Source organism: Gigantopelta aegis, chromosome 5 (assembly GCF_016097555.1).
Source record: "Gigantopelta aegis isolate Gae_Host chromosome 5, Gae_host_genome, whole genome shotgun sequence".
In the NCBI taxonomy this organism is placed as follows: Eukaryota; Metazoa; Mollusca; class Gastropoda; order Neomphalida; family Peltospiridae; genus Gigantopelta; species Gigantopelta aegis.
In genome coordinates this window covers 27,788,308-27,812,754 of record NC_054703.1, presented here as the reverse complement: position 1 = coordinate 27,812,754, position 24,447 = coordinate 27,788,308, and positions in this window count along the sequence as shown.

Sequence of the window (24,447 nt, the reverse complement as noted above, 5' to 3'; positions counted from 1 at the left end):
TAGCACAAAGGGATCGTTTATATGCACCATCCCACAGACAGGGATACCACGCCCTTTGATATGCCAGTCGTGGTGGACTGGCTGGAACGAGAAATAGCCCAATGGGGCCACCGAAGGGGATTAATCCCAGACCGACCGCGCATCGAGCGAGCGCTTTACCACTGGACTACATCATGCCTTTGTGGTCTTGGAAGACAAGGAAGGAAGGAAATGTTTTGTTTAACGACGCACTCCACATCTTTTTTATTTACGGTTATATGGCGTCAGACATATGGTTAATGACCACACAGATATACAGAGAGAGGAATCCGCTGTCGCCACTTCATGGGCTACTCTTTTCGATTAGCAGCAAGGGATCTTTTATATGCAAAATCCCACAGAGAGGATACTACATACCACGGCCTTTGTTAACCACTCGTGGTGCACTGGCTGGAACGTGAAATAGCCCTATGGACCCATCGACAGGGATCGATCCCAGACCGACCGCGCATCGAGCGAGCGTTTTACCATTGGACTACGTCCCGCTCTTGTGGTCTTGGAAGACAACGAGCGATGATTATATCTCTACTTCGGTACAACATACGAAATATCCGTGTGAAGAGTCGTAAAGGGACATACCCTAGATTTTAAACACTAAGGTATATTTTTTACTACATGTATTAGAGCCATTTTTTGATAACAAAAATCATACTTTACTTAGATTTTATTGTTTAGATTATCCATTTCCGAACAGGTGTTTTTGGTCATCCTGGTGTTTTTAAAGTGACATTCCTGAGTTGTTTGCATTGTAAGATGTTTCCGACTAATAAAATATTTCTACGATTAAACTTACATATTAAATATATTTTCTTGTTTAGAATATCAGTGTCTGTATATTCAATGTGTTTCTGGTCGTCTTAATATTTGTAAGAAGCCCAAACTGGATTTTGTCTTCAAATAATTTCGTACGTACGAAAAAAAAAAAAAGGAAATAAAATGAAATTTAACCAATACAAATATCAGAACGATCATCCACAATATACAGCCACTAATATTGTATGCAGAAAAATATATTTAATATGTAATTACAATCGCTAAAAAGTCTCTGTTAGTCGATAACATCTTAAAAATTGAAGCAAACTCAGGAATGTCCCTTTAATATTACAAAATGCATTTCTCATATTTTTTTTTAAAACGCACGTGCGTCTGAGAAGTAACAGTTATTGAGTCGAGTGCTGGTCTATCTTTAGAGGGTATTTCACCATTTCAAAGTCACGGAATTATGTTTCACTTAATTGAAGCTTCATCTAAATGTGTTACAGGTTTGTAGACTAACTAAACTTAAGTGTTAAGTTTCACGGGTTGAAATAGGGTCTGTCCTTTTAATCCTAGTGTAGGGGTGGGATTTAACTCAGTCAGTTGAGTGCTCACTTGTGGTGCTTGCGTCCCAGGATCGAACCACCTCGGTGGATCCATTCAGCCGATTTGTTTTCTTGTTTCAACCAGTGCACCACAACTGAATAAACGCCGTGGTATGTGTTTTCCTGTCTGTGGGAATGTGCATATAACAGATCCCTTGCTGCATTAGGAAAAATCCCCCCGCATGTTACCAACCACGGTCCCTCCTTCACCCACCCCAACCCTTTCCTGTCCTGGACGGAAGAACCGGCTACGGTCGGTACTTGTGCCCAGGATAGGCGTGCGCCACAACAGCTTGCTCTGAATGTGCACGTTAAACAATTTCCCAATTCCCAATTAAGAAAAATGTAGCGGGTTTCCTCTTATGATTACGTGTCAGAATTACCTAATGTTTGACATCCAATAGCCGATAACATCATGTGCTCCAGTGGTGTCGTTAAATAAAACAAACTTCTTCTTTCTAATCCCAGTATATTTGGCAACATATTAATAGAAGATCAACGTTATATTCTGCACAGAAGTAGAATTAAAGTGCTTCAAAAATGGGGGGGGGGGGGGGGGGGGGGGGGGGGGGGGGGTATATATAAATAAATACAAAATTAAAATAAGGTTATATGTTTCATTTTGGAAGATGCTATCAAATGATTATTTTTCAACTATCATACAAAATACGAAATTCACGTATTCAGTGTTCTACACCCAGTGTATTGGGAAACTTATTAATATCAAATTGGCAGCTATTTATATGAACCAGGTCGAAATCACGGAGTACATTGAAAGGGCCAATGTCGTTGTCTGTTTGATGGCAAATTGTCAGGTAAGTCATTAGAGGCGTTTAGAAGAAATAGATGGATTTAAAAAGAGCAAAAAAAACAAAAAAAATACAGAAAAAACAAACAAGGGCAAATGTGAAATAGTGTGCGTATATTTACGGTGGTGGCTATACGCAAATACGTACAAATTCCAAATTATGATATTTTGTAGGTAGCCCATTTGTCTACTGTATGCACAAATTCGCCGACTTTTGGCTGAGATCATTTTTCTTTATGATCATTTAAATGTATGTTAGTTTCAGAATACGTGCGATTATCACGGGTGCAATAAGCAATAAATTTTGGCCAAATAGCCTTCGAGATATACGCAACATAAGAGCGAGGAACAATAATAATAATTATAACTTAAAGTAACAGACCCTAGTGTTTAAACACTACAACATATTTTCCACTATTTGAGCCGTTTAATGGTCACTGAAATCAAACGTTACTTACATTTTATTGTTGAGATTATCTATTTTCGTAGAACCGAAGTGTTTCTGGTCATTCTGTTGTTTCTAATATCACAAAATGTAATTTTCGTATTTTTTAAAAGCGTACGTGCGTCTGAGAAGTAGCGGTTATTAATTCGAGTTCTAGTCTATTTTTAAGGATATTTTCCGGTTTTTAAGAAAGAAAGAAAGAAATGTTTTATTTAACGACGCACTCAACACATTTTATTTACGGTTATATGGCGTCAGACATATGGTTACGGACCACACAGACGCCATACAACCTTAAATAAAATGTGTTGAGTGCGTCGTTAAATAAAACATTTCTTTCTTTCTGTTTTTACGAGTTGAAACTAGAATCTGTACCGTTAAAGCAGCAAGCAGCGATCTAACGGTATCCTAGCCGTTATCTAATGCCCGGCGCAGACGAGCGTTTTTTAACGCATGCGTCTTCCGTTAAAAAAAACCGCATCCGTACGAACGTACGAACGTGTGCGACCCTCTCTACGTTGCGTTTTTTTTAGCGCTGCGTCGATTTTTCAAATGTCAAACATGTTTGATTTTACACGCACAAACGCCTCCGTCTCCTGCCGCATCCGTCGAAAAATGCACATGTGCGCCTACTTGCGTCTGCGTTGCGCTAACATTTTTATATTGACCAATCATCTGTCTATTCAGTAGCATGCCTTTCATGTTATCTACGATGGCTGCCATTCTGGACATGTCAAACCAAGTGTTATTCCAAATTCACTTTCTATGAAGTTAGGGTATTTATAGCCATATCTTACGAAAGCATATTGTGAAAATAGTGATTCAGTAAAATCACGGTACTTCGTGCATACCACCGTAGGAAATGTATTGCAATTTATGAAAAAAACAAGCCAATGTCATATATCAGTGTGAAGCAGCATATAACGAAATTAACAATTATCGGTTTCAGTGATGAATAGAACTGTGAAAACAGACCCGACCATTAAATGTAAATGTTTCAACACATATAATTTCCAACTGCTCATCTTTGAAACAAAGACTAGGCATGTGTAATTAATGACATTTCTAAATAGATGAAATTAAAAAATATAAATTATTGCATTCATTGTACTATGCCTAATAATAATTAAAACAAACAATTGTGAAATAAGAAAGATTTATATCGTAATAGTATATTGTACATAATGTTTTAAATAAAGTTTATTATGCTTTAAAATGTATTAATATATTACTTTTAATCTTTGTTATTTTTCCTAGAGTAAAGTATAAATAAATTAATTAATAAAAGAAATCGTCAGTTGTTCGGAGGAACGCATCGCATGTAGGCGCACACGAGACTGCGTTGAGTCTGCGTTTTTTTACGCAGACGCATGCGTTAAAAAAACGCTCGTCTGCGCCGGGCATAACATTATCCAAATATACAAATTCGAAATCAGCATCCTTAAAGATCTCAACACAATAATCTATTATATTTGAACTGTTGCTAAGAATGAGGAATGACAGATCACTTTTGAAGCGTAGCTTTTTTAATTATATACATGTACATCCCACTAACTGAAGCATAGCCTTCTTAACTCAGTATCACACTCAACATGTACAGTAAATATGCTTCTAAAATGCGATTTCTCTGGCACTTGTACACACGAACACATGATCATTTAAATGTTATTAGGCATTTGTCTTTTGCCCCCCCCCACCCCCACCCCCCAAAAAAGAGATAAAAAAGGGTTTATTGTTATGATTTGAAAATTACCCTTCAAATATGGAAACAAATTATAAATAAGATAATTTTGGACAAAACCAAAATCACTGTTATATACTGTGAATTGAATCTTACTCAGGTTTAAAAAATATTTTATTCTTAGTATACTGGGCAACTTATTAAACGGACATTCCTGAGTTTGCTGCAATTTTAAAGAAGTTATCGAGTAAAAGAGACTATTTAATTATTGTAATTACATATCAACTATATTTTTCTGCATAAAATATTAGTGGCTGTATATTAAACGTGTTTCTGATCGTTCTAATATTTGTACTAGGTTAAATTTCATTTTACTTCCTAAAACAGATTTTTTTCGTACGTACGAAATTATTTGCAGACAAAAACCAGTTTGGGCTTCTTACAAATATGACGACGACCAAAAACACATTAAATATATAGACACTGACATCCTAAAGAAGAAAATAAATTTAATATGTAAGTTTAATCGTAGAAATATTTTATTAGTCAGAAACATCTTACAATGCAACAATTTCGGGAATGTCCCTTTAATGGGTAGATACGTATCGTATTCTGAAAAGAAATTATAAGGCTTCAGATATGGGAAAAGCATTACAAAGAAATATTTTTTGACAGAGAAAATTGAAAAAAAAAGCAACTTTGGCACAACAAAAAATGTCCGTATGGACTGTTTTATTCCCAGGTTATTGTACAACGTATTAAAGGAAGAGATCCTGGTTTCAACCCGTGAAAATTAACACTTAAGTTTAGTTAATCTACAAACCTGTAACACATTTGGCATAAAGTTACAATTGAGTTAAACATGAGTCTGTGACTTTGAAATGGTGAAATACCCTCTAAAAATAGACTAAACCGCGACTCCATAACTGTTACTTCTCAAACGCACGTGTGTTATTAAAAATGTGAGAAATGTATTTTGTGATATTAAAAACACCAGGATGTCCAAAAACACTTCGAATGTACGGAAACGGATAACTCAAACAATAAAATAAAGTATGATTTCAACTATCAAAAACGGCTCTAAGAGTACAAAATATGCCTTAGTGTTTAAAAACTGTGGTATGTCACTTTAACAGAAATATCAATGTTATATTCTGAACAGAAATAGATTAAAGGGACATTCCTGAGTTGGCTGCAATTTGTAAGATGTTATCGACTAACCGAGACTTGTAAACGATTGTAATTACATATCAAATATATTTTTCTGCATAAAATATTAGTGGCTGTATATTAAACGTGTTTCTGATCGTTCTAATATTTGTATTTGGTTAAATTTCATTTCATTTCCTAAAATTGTTTTTTTCGTACGTACGAAATTATTTGAAAACAAGATCCAGTTTGGGCTTCTAACCAATATTAAAACGACCAGAAACACATTGAATATACAGACACTAATATTCTAAATAAGAAAATATATTTAATATGTAAGTTTAATCGTAGAAATATTTTATTAGTCGTAAACATCTTGCAATGCAGCAAACTCAGGAATGTCCCTTTAAAGGGCTTCACAAATGGGGGGGGGGGGGGGGGGGAGACTAGGATATCTAATAATAATAATAATAATAATCATGATGATAATGATGATAATAATAATAAAAAGTATGGTGGTGATGATGATGATGATGATGACGATGATAATAATAATAATAATAACAAGAATAATAACAACAATAACAATAAAATCATCATCATCATCATCAACAACAACAACAACAATGCACTCAAAACAAAATACGTATAAACTTGTGCTTACCTTCCTGCTCAGGCGAATCTCTTCAAAATAACCAGGAGTGTGCAAAATTCATATTTTAAGTTAAAAACATGTTGTAAGCTACTAGTATGCCTAATTATTCATTAATTAACCTGAAGTAAGTTCAGCCAGTCATTTGACGCTAAATCGTGCCAGACTGGTGTTTACGCTAAACATTAAACTGAACAACAAAACAGTGCATTAGCCTGGCTGGGCATCGGCCTTGGTTAGCCGATCCCACAGGGGATAACCGCATGCGGGTAACTGAGAATGCACATGATGAGCATTAAAGGAGACCGGACACCAAAAGACCGCATTACTCTAACGCCCGGCTCGCTGCGAGACACCGGTCAGCTGCGCGTCTTAGGTTTGGGGTGAAAACAGAAGTGGGCGGGATTATGCATAGATCTGAACGAAAGTGAGGCAATACGTCATCGGTGAGAGTTACCAAGCAATACCAGTACACGTGTTGATTCTTTGGTTGTGCCTTTTAGTCGTCTTTTATTTTATTTCTTTTTTTGTCTCCAGGTTTATCGGAAATTTAATTTACAAGATAATTAGTGTCATTATATACTGTCGATGTAATTATATGATGGTTAACTGCGCAGTGTTTAACTGCAACAGTACCAGCAATGCATACCAAGAAACGGCTAACATCATGGTTTCGATTTAAAAAAACGAAAGAAGTTGTTTTAAAACATGGATGCATTATTGTCGTCGAACGGGCTTTACACCAACTAAATACAGCAGGTTATGGTACATTTACAATGTGAAAATTAAAATAAGTATGTACTTAAGATATACATTAAATAAAGGTATTGCAATTTGTTCACATACGAATATTTAAACTTCACATTTATTTACCTATAATTACCAAATTAATTTTTACCGACAGCCCATAACGACTCCATACTAACGTCTCTTGATCTAGTTGGTTTGTTAACCTCATAACAAAACACCTTCAAAACGTGAATTATTACGTTAGTTAACAATGTTTATCGTCAGTTCAGTATATTGTCTTTAAAATTAAAATGCTAACACTTTGGCAGGAACAACATATGTACTCTGGCCAGAAGGAATGATGGTTAATTAGTGTTAAAGCTAATGTCGATTATTAAAGCATAATAAAATTGTACTTTTCAAAGCTTTCTGTATGACATATTAAAAATACTCTACACCAAATAATTGTTTTAATACCTATCCTGGGTTTCTGCCAGAGGGTGCGGAGGGTAAACTTACATGTATGTACTAAAAAATCTCAGAAATTAATGTATATATATATAATGTTTTATTTTTTCGATAGATTATAGTAACATAATTGCTGTTTAAAATTTGTAAAAGTGCGTGAAATAAAATGTTCAATGAAAAAAAACCCATTTCAAACCTATAACCACCCAATATACTCCTTTGAATATATTTAGTTTTTACAGGCCCGTAGGAACGACTTTGGGAGGTGGGGCACTGACGGACCGGGTATAAACTCTACATCAGATTTTGGTTACAATGGCAAAAATTAATGTGATAAAAAAAGCTCACAAATGTTCTTACCGTTCTTACCATAAAATAATATAATTAATCACTTTTGGCATCTAGCAATTTAAAGCAAAATTAACAATAGTTACCACATGGAATAAGCATCATATATTATTTTGTTTTACCTGTAATATATTTGACCTGTAGTATTTTCATCAGGACTTCCTTCTTCCTCCATGAATGATTAAAGAAAATAACACTGGATATATTGTAATTATTTTTATTTTATTCCAATATATAGCACATGTGTTTTATGTCAGTATGTGGAGCAAACTACCTAAAACAGTTGGTTTGAAATCATGATTAAACAATCCTAAAGATAAAAGGAACTGGTTCCTAACCTCACCCTCTACATATTATCTACATTTGTACAGGCCTGTAGGAACGATATTTGAAGTGGGGAGGGGGGAGGGGGAATACAGTCTCTAGTAAGGGATACAAACTAGATTTTTATCTTTATATCATCTTTATTTATGCAGAGTAGTGAAAATTTAAAACATGTTTTCATCCTAGAGTGTGTGATAGAGAACAAGTCCCTAGGCCCGCCCCTCCCCAGTTCCTACGGGTCTGTTGTATTTTATATTAATAAATGCAAAGACTACATAATAATTTTGTCGATAAGACATATTAGTTGTAAAGTGATTGTCAGTATGTGGCAACCGTATAATATTGTCTAACATTTCTGTGTTTCTGTACCCGGCTGTGGACAGTTTTGGCAGTCTGGTAACACATTTTCTTAATAATTAAAAATACACGGTTTAACCAAACACATTAAAACTTGGAGGATAACTAGTTTTGAGAACAAAGAAAATTGTGCTAATTTTAGGTTTTTGTTAAATTATTATATCTTGCTTTGGTGAGGAGGGGACGCTTTTTGCAAATTTGAATAAATAGTTCGAAAGTTCAATAGTCTGACGGTTCAGTAGTCCGAAGGTTCAATAGTCCGACGGTTCAGTAATCCGAAGGTTCAATAGTTCGACGGTTCAGTAGTCCGAAGGTTTATAGACCTAACTATAATCACGAAGAATGGCAAAAGAACAGTGTCAAATGCACTAAACAAAAGTGAATTATTTACAGTAATCACTAAGCGTACTGTGTAAAACGTGTAAGATATATGTTACGACACGACGATATGATACATGTTGGATATCAATTTAAAGGCATCTGATTGGCTTCTTACATATAAATCCAAACCATCCACTGAGATTAAGACTACACACGTCGATTTCTATTGTCAGATGATTTATTTATTACATATCTATTTGTTTTCTTAAGCAGACCCAAAATGGCAATATGTATATCTATAATTATGGACTCTCCTATAGTATTGAATATCCAGTTTGCAATATTTTTCCAAGATTCTTTAACATAACAACAATCATAAAATAAATGTTCAATTGTCTCTGGCATACGATCACAAAAAGTACATTTATTTGAATTAATATAATGTATTGTATATAGAAAAGTGTTAGTAGCGAGAAATCTGTGTAGAATTTTGTATTGAAATGAACGTAACGTTATATGTTAACGCATTTAAAAGGTATATTGTAAACTTGTGACGGTACATGCTCTTAAATTTGTTTCGCCTGTGGCGATTTTAATCGTATTAGAGGGCCGTGTGCAGTTTAATTGCCCGTAGCCCAGATGGGCAACTTGTTACGTAATACTTCTGCGCGACAGTCCTCGATCGGTACGCCTAATACACACCCAGCCAGGTGCGGAGGCCATGTGGCTAGTAGTTACATAATATCTCCGATAGTGCTGTTTATGGCCAGGAGATTGCTCGCGGTTGGCGACAGCCAGACTGACGATCAGAGAGAAATATACCGACTCTAGTAGAGGTAGAATATGAGATGATACGTGAGGTACCGCCTTATACACCCAGGCCAATTCTGATTTTGGAATAAATAGCTAGGATTTAGAGATATCGAGGAGAACGAATTAGGAAGGCTCCGAGGGAACGTTAGTCCGTTTGGACTTTGGTAAATATCATTTCTGCTCTGTGTATAACCTTGATGTGATTGATGTGACTTTAAATATTTTAATACTGTACTATACCAATATTCTTTAGACAGTGTCTTCGGTCATCTGACGAAGTAAATCGTAGACTTTTTGTTCTAACATTATACGAGTATTTGGTAATATAAAGCTTAGCCAGTCATCCTAGACGACCTAGGTACACTGTAGGTTATTGTCTTTATTGTAATCGGTACCAGTATTAATTTTGTGTTACAAGGTTACTGAATGAGTAGTTAAGGGTTAATTAAAAATTAACCAGTTAGGAATAGAGCTGTAATTCCTTTATTAATTAAGTTCCCCTGGAAGCGTTTCTAAATTATTACACGTTACTGAACGAGTAGTAAGGGTTAACTAAAAATTAACCAGTTAGGAATGGTGTTGTAATTCCTTTATTAATTAACTTCTCCTGGAAGCGTTTCTCAATTATCACACGTGTGGGTGTGGTGTAACGGTGAAGTGATTCGCATATTGTGTAACTAGACACCTAGAGATTAACTAATTAAGTGATCAGTCTGGGTTGTTATTATTGCTGTTATTAATTAACTACTACGGCTGTACATGTGTCAGCGTAGGATAATACAGATTCCAAAGTGTATTGTGTTTTGTTGTGTTTCTAGTGAGCTAAACGTGCTATAATAATATATACTTTATATAAGATCGTATCTCTGATCATACCTAGAGACGAGCCATACTAGGGTTTAACAGCCTGTTACAGAGAGATCTAATAGATATACAGTTAGGAGAGATATTTTCATAATCGTGTTCTATTCAGTTACGGGAATTATAGAATCCCCGTGACAAAACTATATCCCATTTTGATGGTGAATAACAAAAACCTTCATTTCTATATTTTAGTTGAGACTTTTGAATGGCTGTTGTGTTGCACAATAATTTATATATTTCTTTACATTCCATTTTGTCTTTAAGAAGTTGTTTTAGCTTGTGGGTGTAAACTGGGTTTTCGTTTGTATTGGATTTTTTTAATTCATCATTATGTTTTCCATATATCCCTATAAAACATTTCACCGTATTAATTAAAGAACCATACTCTAGAAAGTTTGTTTTTATATTAAATGTGCTATAAAATCGCAAAAATATAGAAATCCTCCATCAGTATTAACTAAATCACTAATATTTTTTATATAAAACATAGACTTCTTATTTTTTAATATTTTACTGCTAAATCAAAGGTTTATACCAGTTATATCTATTAGTTGGTTACATTGGATGTTTCGCCAGCTATCAAGAGCATCTTCCCAAAAGGGATTAGTCATATTTTTAACTTTTAAAAAATTATCGCCATATATTATTAGTTATTTGATCGATATTCCTTAACCACATTCTAGCTTCCATCTAAAATGAAGAAACACTATGTTTTTTCTGCTCATTCATATTATGAATTATTTAGCTTCAAACCAGATATTTTTGCAAATCCATGGTAGTAAGTGCATTGTACAGGGAATCTAGGGATCCATCTAAGATAAAGGTAGTGTCGTCGGCTTATTGAGAAATCAGGAATTCTTCTCCATCAATAGTTATACCCTTAATATCTTTATTATTACGTATTATAATTGCAACTATTTCCGCGCATATAACAAATATGTAAGGCGATAATGGGTCACCTTGCCTACAACCTCAAAACCTTCTGATAAGTATCCATTTTGTATTACTGCTGAGACAGAATTTTTATCAAATGTTTTTTATCCATTTTTAATAGAAGTCTTAAAATTAAAACTATCTAAAGCTTCTTGAATGAAAGACCATGATAGAGAATCAAAAGCTTTCTCAAAGTCTACTAATAGTAATTGACCTGGTATACTTTGCGTTTCGGTATATTGCATAATGTCATATATTAAACATATGTTTTTGCCTATATATCATCTTTGTTTGATCTTTTTCAATAAGTTAATCTAAAATGTTTTATCCTGTTTGCAATAGAACCTAATGCTATTTTATAAGTACAGTTTAAAAGCGTTAACGGTCTCCAATTTTTAACAAATTGTTTAGATTTATTTGGTTTTGGAATACATAATATAATGCTCATCTTTTGCGCATTAGACATTTCTTGGATACTGTAGCTGTAATTAATAAATCTAACTATAAAATATCACCAAGTCTATCTAAAAGATTTTTAAGTCAGCTGTACGTTAATTCTCCTTCTAATTTATTTGCTTCGTCCTCTGATAGTTTATCAAAATTGTATTCCTTAATGTTCTCTGCTCTATTTTCACAACCATCAACTTGTTTTGAATAAAGTTTTTCGTAAAACAACTTGGTTTCTTTCAATATTTCTTTTTGATGTGTAATAACTTTTCCATCTTCTTGTTCTATTTTTGTTTAAATTAACTTCCTTAAAAAGTTCCTAGATTCCATGTTACAAAAATATTGTGTTGGCTTTTCTCCCTCTTCCACCCATTTAGCTTGAGATCTAATGAAATGTCTCTTTAGTCTTTCTTTTCTAATGTCCATCAATTTTTGTTTCTTTTCTTCCATTTCACTGAAATTTAATTCTATATTTTCTTTTAATGTTTTTATGTCTTCACAAAATTTTGTTTCTATGTTACAACTGATCATTAATGGTAAATTGAAAATTGTTATTCATCATGATAGCTACACCTCTGGAGTCACTACAGTAAGAATTAAAAAAGCATGTATAAGCCCACTAAGCTTGTATTTATGGTTTAAGTTCCTTAGTGAAATGGGTATCCTGCAAACAATAAATATTAAGACTTTTCCAAGTCCCTGGCAGTTTTGAGTCATAATTTGTAATTTGTAATGTAATCACTACAAAATATTCGTAATATTGTAATATGTATGTACTAAGTGAATGTTCAAGTCTACATGTATACTCCAAATGTATATTTCCCTTGTGATTTCTTTGCTTGTTAAAATACCTAACGTTACGTTTTGTACCTTAATTGACTCTTTGTTTTTAACATATTTTGTGTCTAGTATGAAAACAAATATTGAGATATAAGTTAACAAGTTGATGTGTGGTCGTTCTGGGGTCCATTATTTCTCGTTCCAGCCAACGCACCACGACCGATTGGTGCATATAAACGATCCCTTGTTACTAATGGAACAATCAATTAGCCGGTTTCTTCTGCAAAACTGTACCTCAAAATGACCAAATGTTTCACATCCTATAGCTTATGATTAATAAACCAATGCGGTCTAGAGGTGTCGTTAAACAAAGCTACACAACTTAACAGTGGTCTCTCCAGTATTCAGGAAAGGAGTGGAGGGAATCGGTAGAGCTGGTTCCACTTATAGGAAGGGATGGTACCTAAGATTTGCAGGGAACAAGTACTTCGAAAATGTCTTGTAAACGACGATGAACCGGAGTACTCGGATAGTTCAAGATGATGGCATGACTTGTGATTTTGGATGGCGGCCTAAATAAACGGATGGCGGATATTACTATTGCTGCCAATGGATGGCGGGCGTATAGGGAATTATTCATAATAGATGGCGGCCCCCATCGCTTATGACATATAGCGAGACCCCTGACTTAATAAATAACACTCCACAACATTCAATGACTCCTTGTAAAAACTTACATACCTTTTTTTCAAGTGAATCTCTTCGAAATGACCAACTGCATGCATATGCGTGTATTTATGACTGCAGTTTAATCAATATGCAGCTAATTAGAAGAAAGTTGTTATTTTAAAGTAATTACACTAATTAACGACTTAACGAAATCAGTAGTTCAAGAGAAACATGTTTAACTTTTTGTCTAATTAACTTCCTTGTATCATTGATTAGGCTAGAGGTAGCGTAGTGGTTACAAGTTTATGTTTGTTTTGTTTAACGACACCACTAGAGCAAATTGATTAATTAATCATCGGCTATTGGATGTCAAACATTTGGTAATTCTGACTCGTAGTCATCAGACGAAACCCAATATATATATTTGTTTTCCATTAGCAGCAAGGGATTTTTTATATGCACTTTCTGACAGACAGGAAAACACATACCGTGGTCATTGATCAGCTGTGGTGCACTAGTTGGAATAAGTACTCGCTTGAGGTGCATGCGTCGTAGGATCGAACCACCTCGGTGGATCCATTCAACTGACTCGTTCCAACCAGTGCACCACAACTGGTTAATGACTTTGGCATGTGTTTTCCTGTCTGTGGGAAAGTGCATATAAAAAATTCCTTGCTGCATTAGGAAACATTTAGAGGCTTGCCTCTGATGACCACGTATCAGAATTACTAAATGTTTGACATCCAATAGCCGATGATTAATGAGTGGTGTCGTTAAACAAAGAACGTTTTTATTGGTGTCGTTAAACAGAACAACATTCTTCTTCTCAATCTGATTAAAATTAGCTCTACTGGTTAACCAGTAGACCTAACAGCATTGCGTGGTCTCCCATGTCTAGGTGACATTTCATCTATATAAAACAATTTAAATATCGACCAATTACACTTCGCCTTTTATAGCGTTATTCGGGAGCATATAAATTCTAAAAATATTGGGCGAGACTATTTATGCAATAGGCTAACTTGTTGGTGTATTTCAACATTAAAACACAGAGGAAAAGTGCAGTAATAAACTCTGGATTATATACTAGTCTAAACAGATTTTATGGTTATACCATCACGGGTTTTGAAATTAGTTTCCGGCATACATCGTAATTCACCCGAATCATTTCGTATACCCTCGGCATAATCCCGAATGTTTTCAAATTATTTTCAAATCACTGGCATGATTTTGCAAGTAAGGTTTTGATTGGTCGAATGAAAGGTCAACTGGACATGAGCTCCAACGGGATGCTGTTAGATCCACAGGTAATAGTAATTAACCAGTGGAGCTAATTTTAAATATAGTGTCTTCTTCTAACCGTAAGACTTGCATTTCACCCCATAAACACCGGCCTCGGTGGCGTCGTGGCAGGCCATCGGTCTACAGGCTGGTAGGTACTGGGTTCGGATCCCAGTCGAGGCATGGGATTTTTAATTGAGATACTGACTCCAAACCCTGAGTGAGTGCTCCGCAAGGCTCAATGGGTAGGTGTAAACCACTTGCACCGACCAGTGATCCATAACTGGTTCAACAAAGGCCATGGTTTGTGCTATCCTGCCTGTGGGAAGCGCAAATAAAAGATTCCTTGCTGCCAATCGGAAGAGTAGCCCATGTAGTGGCGACAGCGGGTTTCCTCTCAAAATCTGTGTGGTCATTAACCATATGTCTGACGCCATATAACCGTAAATACAATGTGTTGAGTGCGTCGTTAAATAAAACACTAAAAAAAAAAAAAAAAATTCACCCCATACACCAAGGAAACGTTTATGCGCACTTTTCAAACCAAGAGTAGCACACATCACGACCTTTGATGTCGAAGGCGTTAGATTCTAGGATGCCACCCAAGCACATTTTCTGTTTTAAAACGTACTTTCCGGTGGAGCATGATTGACCAGTCTAGATTTCCCCCACCCACCCATACACCATTTCTCGGAAACGCAGCTGTCATGACGTTTTTGGAGAGAGAGCACCATATCCCTTCTTTTATTTTTCTTCTTCGTCGTCTTCTTCTTTTAAGTTTTAAAAGGACATTCCTGAGTTTGCTTCAATTTTTAAGATGTTATCGACTAACAGAGACTTTTTAGCGATTGTAATTACATATTAAATACATTTTTTCTGCATACAATATTAGTGGCTGTATATTAAACATGTTTCTGATCGATCTGATATTTGTATTGGTTAAATTTCATTTTATTTCCTAATTATTTATTTTTTTCGTACGTACGAAATTATTTGAAGACAAAATCCAGTTTGGGCTTCTTACAAATATTAAGACGACCAGAAACACATTGAATATATTCTAAACAAGAAAATATATTTATAAATATATATAAGTTTAATCGTAGAAATATTTTTATTAGTCGGAAACATCTTACAATGCAAAAAATCTCAGGAATGTCCCTTTAATTTCAATTTTAAAAAGAAACAACATGTGGTAGGTAACTTTTTCTCTTACAATTCGGAACAAGAACTATTACCTGAGCACACTCGCCAAACAGCACTGGATGGATCTCGAGTTAATTATACATCAGGGATGACAGCCAGATAATAATTTTCCAATTGCCACGTTAGCCACTGCCTAGAGGCTGATGAAGTCGAGTTCTGACGTGCCTGTTCAAGGTTATGTTGGAACTAATCAATTCCATAATAAAATAAAATAAAATAAAATAAAATAAAATAAACTAAAATAAAACAAAAACAATACGAATGTATTTATTTGAATTTTTCAGCATTTCATAGCGTGTTCAACACATACGTTGTACATTACAGTGCATATATATAGAGAGAGATACAATGTACATATTTAAATAATTAACAGCAATGTTAAAAGTGATTTTAAAATTAATTTGTACAAAACAAAGTTTGTTTTGTTTAACGACTCAACTGGAACACATTGATTAATTAATTATCGGCTATTGGATGTCAAACATTTGGTAATTCTAACATATAGTCTTAGACAAGAAACCTGCTTTAACGACACCACTAGAACACATTGATTAATTAATTATCGGCTATTAGATGTCAAACATTTGGTAATTTTGACTCGTAGTCACAGAGGAAACCCGCTACATTTACGTCCCTAATGCAGCAGGATAGCACATACCACGGCTTTTGATACACCAGTCGTGGTGCACTAGCCGGAAAGAGAAATAACCCAATGGGCCCACCGACGGGGATCGATCCCAAACCAACCGTGCATCAAACGAGAGCTTTACCACTGGGATACGTCTCGCCCCCTGTACAATACAAGTGACAAGTCAAATTATTTTATTTCACCATTTCAGCCTTAATTGCAAACTTACTCAAGTTGGTACAATCGTGTATATTTCATGGGTTTGGCATTATTAAACAATTTTAAAGTTCATCGTTTGTCTATAATTAAATGTTCTAGATATACAGTTTTCTTAATTTATGAAATTTGTGCAATTCTATCTCAGTATTTTGGACAAAAAGAAACATTCACCCTAGAAAACAAAAGCCGACCTGGTTATCAACCGAGTATAAATATATACCCAGACACTTCGAGTATAAATATATACCCAGACACTTCGAGTATAAATATATACCCAGACACTTCGAGTATAAATATATACCCAGACACTTCGAGTATAAATATATACCCAGACACTTCGAGTATAAAACAAGTGTGGGATGTATTACTACGCATTTCAGGTAGCAGCGAAGTAAATCATAGCACACTGTCCACCATATTAACATAAATTTTAAAAAATAGAAAAAGATACGTTGCCCAGGTTAATCACACATGTAGTGATGATAGCCAGTCCTTGTTTTGTGCAGCAAGAATGTCTGAACTAGGAGATGTCAACCTAAATCTGGAAACAATCTTTAATTTGTGGAGGCACCCACCAATTTGCCATGTCACGGCTGCTAGGAAGTCACTCCACCCCGACCATGTATTCATACTCGGAATGTACAAATAACTCATGGAAAGTGAGATCTCATTCAACACAATTGTGTCAAAGATCCAATTTCTTACCTATTTTCAAACTCATAAATTATTTTATTAAAAAATGGGGTGCATTTTAAAAGCACTATCGTCGTGGGCAACACGATGCTGATTAGTCGATTTACTTCTCTGCTACCCTAAGTAATATTTTGGGGATGGATTACGTAGCATTTAAGAGCTATAAAGTAATGCTTCATCTAGTAAATATAATTTTTGCAGGACACTGGTTTTCGTTTTACATTGTACCCTGTGCATACTGCATAACAACGATATACATAATAGAAGTCCATATGTTAATTTGTTGGGTACAGATATTAGCAGCGTCATCTATTAGGCAATAATAAAAGTTTGATACCGCATATCAAATTTATTTGAGGAATAAAAACAAAATTTATAATACAGTGAAACCTATCAAAACCGGACCCTCTGTAAACCGGAATTCCCTCACAACCGGACGTTTTTCATAGTCCCTTTCTAAATATCTGTGCAGAAAAGAACCTCTGTAAACCGGATACATCTTAAAACCGGACTTTTTACATGGTTTGGAGAGTGTCCGGTTAAGAGAAGTTTCACTGTAATAATAAACGAATGGCTTTTGTCCTCGGGCTGGTTGAGTGCGAAAATGTGTATGTGTGTGTGTGTGTGTGTGTGTCTGTCTGTGTGTGTCTGTGTGAGTGTGTGTGTGTGTGTCTGTCTGTCTGTGTGTGTGTCTGTGTGTGTGTGTCTGTGTGTGCGCGTATGTGTGTTTGTGTATGTGTGTGCGTCTGTGTGTGTGTGTGTGTGTGTATGTGTGTGTGTTTGTGTGTGTGTCTGTGGGGGAGGTTGTGTGTGTGTCTATGTGTGTGTATCCGTGTGTGTGTATATGTGTGTGTGTGTCTGTCTTTGTATGTGTGTGTGTGTGTGTGTGTGTGCGCGTATGTGTGTTTGTGTATGTGTGAGAGTGTGTGGGAGGGGGGGGGGAGTATGTGTGTGTGTCTATGTGTGTGTCTGTGTGGGGGGGGGGAGGGGGTTGCTGTTGATGTTGTTGATATATATGTTTTATAGGTAATGTGTAACATGAGACAATCTGTAGAATGCCTGAATATTTGTAAATATCTGTAAATTGTCTTATTCACTCAGACAATCTGTAGATTGCCAAAATATTTCAGGCAATCTAAACATTGGCTGACTTTTCAAGGTAATTTCTCGACGCATTGCCTGAAATGAAAGATCCATCATTCAATGACAGCAATTGCTGTAAAGATAAACACAACTAACATTTGACAAGATGCAATATTATTTAATTATGTAATATATTTCAAAGAAAAATCTCTACAAAGACATTCTTCAAAAACAAAAAAAACTAACAACTCTTTTGACATCAAAGTAATTAAGATTCAAAGAAATACTTGATCTGTTAATTCTGTACTTTGACTGGATAATCGTAACGGTTAATTACCGTATACAGTGAAACTCCTCTTAACCGGACACTCTAGAACCAGGTAAAAAAGTCCGGTTTTAAGAGGTATCCGGTTTACAGAGGTGAATGTATTATCAATACTTAAAAAAACATTTAACAACATTTTACTTTACATCTAGAACAACCAGCTCAATTCTTAGTGCAGCAAGAAAGCATCTATATTTTGTCACGATTGTTCTATGTACGAAAAAGCTATTGCTCGCTATAATAGATAAAAACAATCTCCGGTCTAAAAATTACATTAAAACAAAAGCCATTTAGAAAGACCTGAAGCAAGAAAAAAACGAGAATTATTAACTAAATATTATAAATATGGCGGTATAAAAATGGCACATATACCAGATGTAATGTCATCTTTAAAATCGTTATGGATAATAAGACACATTGGGTCAGTCTGTTTCAGTCTGCTACTGGTATAAACACTAAGGACCTAATTGTACATGGGAACTATGTCATTACTCGTAGAGACGATAGTATCAAAAAACGTGCTCTAGAAAGATATATTATTCAGTTGGTTAGCAATACATCAAAACCAAAGCCTCGTGAGTACTGAAGATATTCAAGAACTGACTATTTGGCATAATACTAAAATTCTTAAAGACAATAAACTGTTTTTGTATGGTAATTATATAAAAAAAAAGAGAATACGGTATTTTTTTATATTTGACTTACGCTATAGAGAAGGAAATATTCTGGAATTTGAACATTTTAGAAATAATTTGTTTAATCAAGGCATCATTAGTGGATGTCGTAAAATCAGTACCCCCATTCAATAATGTCCCGGTTAAATACGTATGTGTTGACGGGTCATATAATTATATAAGTATGTTAAATCTCTGAGAAATATTTGGCTACGAAAACTGGAAATCAAATATCTAAAATGAAAAAGTATTTAATTTTCCTCAAATTCATTACATATATCTATTCTGTGATTATTTCCCCCGGTTCTGCTTTAAAATATTAACCATTAGTATGGACAGATATTATTAGTGCATCCCGTTACTTCTCATCATTAAATAAAGTTTCAACTTTAGAAAATGTCTTATCAGAATAATTTTTAAAAATATAATTCCAATATAAAAATCAACAACACATCCTTTTTTTCAAAACACCGAAATGGCTTGAGAAGGGTATTTGTCAAATATGTAATATCGTTGACAAACATGGCAACATATTAACTGTAAACAAATTTAATATCTTATACGAATTAAAAGTTTTGGGAATTATTTTAGAATATCATGGAGTGTTTATATATATATATATATATATATATATATATATATATATATATATATATATATATATATATATATATATATATATATATATATTTCACTATCTTTAATCCAAAGCAACATTTTACGTGGTATATTTAATAATGTGTCACCATCACAAATATAATTCACATCTATAAAATGTGTTCCTGGCTGGACTGGTTCTGGATGCAGATCATACTTATAATCCATCTGGCCATAAAATTGTCTTTGTTTACAGTAAGATGTCATTTTTAGAATATTTACTGATGGCAAGAAATAAGGGAATGCATCAAATTGTAGACCAAATTGAATTCACTGCTAGCGTAATAATGTCTGTATTTCATACCAAGTTGTAATGTGGGATTGAATGTCTGTAGTGTTGAATGTGCTGCCTATATGTTCTCGGTCAACTTCTGACAATATTAATTGATTTTTGATGCTTTATTTCTTTCCATCAGTATAGTATTTGTATATATTAAGTTTTTAAAAAAAGGACAACGTTTTAGTTGCTCAAAATAATGTTTTTTCTGTATGCATTTAGAATGACATATGCATTTATATTGTTTTACCAAAATTAAAATAAAATTTTTCTCCAGAATATCAACAAAAAAATAACACAAATGTCTGTGGTTATCCTCATCTTTTCGTGCAACCTCTAAAGCATAACCTGCGGACGAATAAAAGAAAAGAAAAAATTAAAATATGATTCCAATGGCTCATTAGAGAACCATTACTTTGAAGTAGTTATCAATTTAATATCAAATAGGCTATTCTATATTGAAACCACAGCGATCTAATATCTTTGTGATGCTAAAACAAAAGACTATTTTTTCACCAGTTATTGTCCACTCCTGTAGTCAAGTCATGCCCTCATTTAAAAATATACTTTTGTAAAGAAAACGATTTACTAATGTACTTGTTGTGTGTGTATATATATATATATGTCTATGTGTGTGTGTGTGTGCGCTTGTGTGTGTGTGTGTATGTATGTATGTATGTATCTATGTATGTATGTATGTATGTATGTATGTATGTATGTATGTATGTATGTATGTATGTATGTATGTATGTATGTATGTATTAAAACAAATTAGAACAAGCATTCTGCGAGTACTCCTAAAACAATTCATGTCCCCTACCGGGCCCAACAAATTTCCGTATCTCCTAAATTCAAGGGCCATAACTTTAAAATAACGGTGCATCATAAAACTATATACAAACTTTTATTCCTCACAGGCGTTGAAAAAAAGGTCCACAAATGTTGTTTTGTATCTCGTTATTTCAACTTACAACTCAATTATAGTCCATCCCACAGGGAATGCTTTTTTTCATGCTATGGAATTTACTACAAGTTATTTATTTCTGAGAAGATTATTTTCTAAATTGGACACAAAAAAATAATTGTTTGGGGGGTTTTTGTTTGTTTTTTTAAAAAACGTTTTTACTTTTCTTCTTACGTCAAACAAAACTGAAATTATTAATAAAAAAACTACATTTTTGTAGGATAGGATATTCAACTCGCTTTCTCTCGTTAGATACTAGTTGTATGATAAATGGTATCCAACGGCCACTCATATAATATTCTCTCACAATATTTCTTCTTCAATAAAAATACACAGCAAGTGATTACGACGTCTGTTTCTGGAAAGTTGGCTTGAATAATCGAAAAATTATGGCGAATCTTGTATTTAGCATTACATAGACACTCTGAAAATTAGACAATGACTGTTTTTCTGACTATAATATTTGTTTTAGTTTGACATGTAAATATTATACCTTGAACTATTTCACAAAAACAGACAAAATCTAATATTGGTATCTAACAGTAGATTTTTTTTTAGAACATCATTAGAGGTCCATTTATACGTTAAATGCGTGAAGTGTGTATTTTGTATACATATTTTGGATAGAAAAGAACTAGCTAGTGTTTCGTTTTTAACTAGAGTTATTGGTGAAGCCATTGCTTACGTATGATATATATATATATATATATATATATATATATATATATATATATATATATATATATATATATATATATATATATATATATAATCATCATATCATATCATATCATATCATATCTCATATCGTACCATACCGTACCATACCATATCATATCATAATATAGCGCATGTTCTATGTCGTCTGTTGCCAGATCTGTATTTCGCGCCAACACAGATGCAGCGTGTTTTGTCACATTCTATTCAGTGCATTTCATTTTCAACTGTACTATACTCGCCAGACCCAGATCCAGACCCAGACCCGGTGTATTTTGGACCTATATCAGCTAATGACGAAGACATAGTCAGAGTCTGCGATGATTGTCCAGCATTCTGTTCAGCCGGCTGTGCTTGTGGTCGGCAATTCGAGCATTTCAATTTAGCGGCGATGTTCCTTCGGTAGTTGGCCGAGCTTGCCATCAGGATGTAGAAATTCAGTCCAAAGTTGAGCATGTATATGAGATGAAAGAGCGGCCATATTTCCACGGTGAGAAGCAAAGCTATCAGATCAAGCTGGGTTAAGCTGAGCAGAACCTGAACGCATTCTGTGATGGAGAAGGGCAGGAGAGTAAAACACGCGATGATCGAAACCAACACTAGGGGGCGCGTCGAGCTGTCCTGGTTGTTACGAGCGGAACTTGACCTCGGTGTGAACAACTTCCGGAAGTTGGCGCTGCGTCGAATCTGGACGATAATGGCGATGTTGAGGATGAAGATGAGCAGGCAGATGACAGAACCAAGCGGATGACGATGAACAAAGCGAGTATTGCGTCCCCCACACGACGCCCCCCGCACAGACCATCCACCACTCTAAGACTGGTCAGGACTGGGAGCGTGACCACGGCAAATACCAGAGCGAGACTGAAGCAGACGACCAATGCCTTCTTTTTGGTGCAGAACCGGTCACGTGTCATCGGGAACAGCACGTAGACGAACCGGTCAAGACTGAGTCCAACCACCAACCATGGCGACAGCATCAACTTGCACGAGACGTCACTGATATCACTCACATTATCAAAATAAAATGTCGACTGCGATACTTCAACAAGCTTTACAGCCAGTTGGCCTCAGACCACAATTAATTTCGCTATATGTTTCTATATAGCCTTAGTGGCTATAACATTTTTATTAATATCAGCAGGCCCGTGAAGTTTTGTATGTACCTTTGCCTGCATGGGGGACACATACCCTGAAAAGGACAACCCCTGTTGTCCAGCTCTTTCTCCCAGCATATTGGTTTAAACAGACACACCCTCTAAACCAGGCCGGAGTACACCCATTTTACACAAAAAGCACTACTTTTGCATGGGCCGGAATTACCACAAACAAGTCTTCAATGTCAACAAGTTACACATGTTTACAAACTACATGCTATCCCCTGTCACTTCAGTCAAACAGTTGCCACTTCATAGCTGTCTGCCATGAAATAATCACAGTCAAACAGCAGACTACTTGCGCGGTCAAACTTCCGGATTTTGGACAACCAAATGGAAGATAACTGTAATCTGAGGCCTATCAGTCAATTTTTTCCCCTAAAAACTGGCCCACACTAATGCATTCCAATGATATACATATTAAAGCAATGCTCGGTAAGTATCGGTATGTCACCTTTAAACTGAGAGTATACAGAGGCTGTGTTAAAAACACCTACCACAGTACCTTGCCATGGCCAATTTTAGCAATGGAAACTTGAGGGACACCAACTTCAAAATGTAATAACTTTATCAAATTTTGGAATTTCTTCATACAATGAGCAGCTATTTTTTCTTCTACATAGTTCTATCTGCACAGTGTTGTCTTGGAAAGATTTTGAAATATTTAAAGGAAAAAAAAAAATCAATCATTAGATTTTACTTCATTGTTAATGAAATATTAAACTTAAATTTAAATTTTTGAAAAACAGAAAAATCTAAAACTGTAAAATTTTAGCATTTTAGATATGATAAGTGGAGGCTTAGTAAAGATATGGTGACTGAATTCATGATACATTATTAGAAATGCGTCAGAGGGATGGTGAAAGTCACAAAATTGGGGCCATTTGCAACAAATGTTTACACACTAATTTCAGGGGAAATTAGACATGATAGGCCTCATATTCAATTTTGACCTGCTGTATTTACTTAATCTACTTCATTTACTGTATTAGACATGTAGCCACTTTGTAAAAGGCAAAACAGTCCATATAAATGCATATTAATATGAATATGCCCTACAGATATTACTTAGGTATACACCATAATATTTTTGTTGTTGACGACAACTTTGAAAATGAAGATTTTGTCACAAAATGCTGATATAAATCCTACCAAGAGGTACTTGCACCATATTTTTCAGTTTCCAGTGATAACTGTTAACAAGTGTAGTCATGTGCCAGTGTCTGGGATACCTCAGTGTAGTATAGTCATGTGCCAGTGTCTGGGATACCTCAGTGTAGTATTTCTTGATTGGAAGGATGTTTGTAGTAATGACCACTGAATATGCATTATGGATTATTCTGCCATATGTATTACAAGCCAAATGTTAACCTTTTTG